Source organism: Pundamilia nyererei, unplaced genomic scaffold, assembly GCF_000239375.1.
Source record: "Pundamilia nyererei isolate P.nyererei 1_Seehausen unplaced genomic scaffold, PunNye1.0 scaffold00454, whole genome shotgun sequence".
Classification (NCBI taxonomy): domain Eukaryota; kingdom Metazoa; phylum Chordata; class Actinopteri; order Cichliformes; family Cichlidae; genus Pundamilia; species Pundamilia nyererei.
In genome coordinates, this window is record NW_005187855.1 from 18,262 (window position 1) to 21,281 (window position 3,020).

General features: G+C 40.9%; 1 protein-coding gene across 2 annotated transcripts in view; it reads left to right on the forward strand.

Annotated features, from left to right (window-relative positions):
• Positions 1–3,020, forward strand: part of LOC102208233 (sodium channel protein type 4 subunit alpha B-like) — a 42,192-nt gene that overhangs the window by 14,746 nt on the left and 24,426 nt on the right. The window lies entirely within an intron of this gene.

Here is a 3,020-nt window from a genome sequence, read left to right on the forward strand (position 1 = left end):
ATGTTTGTGTGTGTGTGTGTGCTGGTGTCTGTCAGCTGCTCGACTCTGCAGCTTGGTTCTTGTCCGCAGAGATTTCAGAGAGAAATTGTAGAATCTGAACTTGCTGTCAGTGAACTTGGGAACGTCTCAATCAGAGAAACTCACACAGCAAAATTTGACACTGACAATATTCAGACAAGACAAATTTGTCTGCAACAAATGACACACATGACACACAGAAAGACAAAACATTACTAATAATATAAAAACTTCAAACAGCTGTGGTAAACAGTGAGCGACGGTTCTGCACAAAGCAAACCACGTCACGGAGGTAAGAGTCAAAAACTCTAACGGGAAAGTCAACGTTAGTGTGCAATGTCAGACACAGGCTAGCTCTATACTCATGCATCACACAGTCTTCTAACTCTGTGCAATAGAAAAACAGTGAGTGAGACACTGAAATGATTCCATTCCAACAGAAGGCAGCTCGCTCACATATCAGAGCTCCCATCTGTCTCTCACATGAAGATTGTTCAGGTAGCTCCAAGTCTCAGGACACGACTGCAGTCTTTGTTTCTGTCATGTGGTCACTTTCTGTCCTCCATGTTTTGGATCAGTAGAAAGAGTGAGGTGAGCACCAACAGAAGGTGATCTGAAGACGAGCTCAGTATGGAAACCCTCTGTGTGTGTGTGTGTGTGTGTGTGTGTGTGTGTGTGTGTGTGTGTGTGTATTTGTTATTATTGCTGCAAATTGTGGTAAATTCAGACTGAATGACAGGCCCTACATTAGTCACATGACAGTCACATGACAGTCAGCTGTTTCATGTTGGTGCTCTGTGGTCACACGCTGTGCTGTTTAAAGTCGATATAGTTTAAATATTGCTCACCGATTTACAAAGACTTAAAGACACACACACACCTTAGACTGTTCTTTGGGGAACAGGTTGTTATGATGTTGAAGTTGGTATGATGTTTAAGTTCCCAAATAACTGAATAAATGTTTCTTTAAAATGAAATGTGGAACAGCACCCCCTGCCTGTAGGAGGCGTCTGCAGCTGTAGTCTGTCATTCACTTCCTGCTCAAAGACCAACAGAGCCAAGAGGGAGACAGGAAATACCAAACGTTACTGAGCACGTCCAACAGCATTCTGCAGGCTATGGTTACACACACACACACACACACACACACACACACACACACACAGAGTTATCTGTGTTGTTGTTCCAGCAGGGTGTGATGATGTTGTGTCACACCAATAGAGAAAAGTCCTTCTGCTTTTAATGCATCTGTGGGTGTGTGCCCTCTGATAGTGTTAGTGTGAGCTGATTTATGTATTTTGTTCTCGGAGTCACTCAGACTTTCCTTTCCTTCCTTAAAGGTGTAAAAAAAAATTTTTTTCAGATAAACGGGATTCGATTGTGGACAAAGGAAAGCCTTTAAGAAGCTCAGTCAGCTTGATAAAATCTCCTTTTTCCTGTTCTGCAGCTGAATGTTTTCCAGGGAAGTTTATGAAATATTCTGGATTCACAGGCTGAAGATTTGTGCTGGAAAACTGCTTGTTGTCGATGTGAACACAAAATCAGAATGTCATCTGCATATAAACAGACTTTTTTGATCCGTGTTAGATGTCACGAATCAGGTCCTCATACTGCTGTGAACTCCGGCCTTATGCATTAACAGTGAGGTTTCACTGCCACCATTAGGACCAGAACACGATCAAACCATGTGGGGACTTAAGAACTTCTCTGGATGTCAGGTTTAATGAAGACCTCTTGGTTAGGCAGGCATTCAAATGACATAATCTTTTATTGATGGAAAACCAACATGCCAAAAAAACAGACACACTGGCAGCTAGGAAACCGACTTGAACTCTGGAAAATTACAAAATAGGAGGTACGATAAGCAGGAAACAAGATGATGTGACAATGGACTAAGGCAAACTGAGGGAATAAATACAAGAGCTGATGAGGGCCAAGGAGAGACACCTGGGAATACACACAGCTAAATCTAACAACGGGACAGGAGCTAAAGAATAACAAAGTCTGGACAGACGTCAGATTTAATCTATCATGAATCATGTTTATTACTATTAGTCATAATGGGTTTTTTACTTAAAATGGTCACTGTGAATGTAAAGTGATGTAAAGTGGTCTCTGATGCCATCTTGTGGTGAATCAAAACATTACTGTCTGTCAGTCTGTGTGTGGCGCCGGCTATCACCAGAACAAGAGGCTGAATGACATGTCACTGATGGACACACAAACATTCACACAAACACACAAACACATGCACACATTGACAAACAAAGACATATAAATGCACACACACACACTTTCAGGTAAAATCAGAGGACGCAGCTACAGCAGCTCTCACTGTAAGCCTGGTTTTGTGCCATCATCAGATTTTCTGTGGTTACATTTTACCTATTGTGCTTTCATGTGTTTGTATGTTCATGAATGTGCATGTGTGTGTGTGTGTGTGTGTGTGTTTTGTGTTTCCACAGCAGTGGCACTTTTAATGAGAGTTAATGTTTTGAGCTGAATGTTAACAAAGCTTTAAATGTGTTTGTTCTGATTGATGTTAGTGAAAGTTATTACATTTATTTTAAATCTGTTATTCTTACATGCGATGAAACAACATTTTAACACAGGTGTTACTTAGTGTTTGAGGTAATAATGAATTCTTTGGACTGATTCAAAGTGTGTGTGAGCGTCTCTATTAAGCTTCCTGTAGCCTAATATTTGTTGGAACCAGGAGAGTCACTGAGCTGACAGACGAGCTGGGAGACATGCAGTTTCTCTGCTGAGTCTACTGTAAAATGTAGTCAATCATCAGTGTGATCAATAGTGATGATTATATTCACTGAAAGAAGTTTTTATAACATGCTACATGTCGGAGTCACGGTGGATGAGTTTATATCCAGCTAAAATACAAAACAATGTAGGGGTTCAATGAGAGGTGAAGAGGGTATGAAAGAAAATCATGTAGAAACACTGAAAGGATGTGTGTGTGTGTGTGTGTGTGTGTGTGTGTGTGTGTG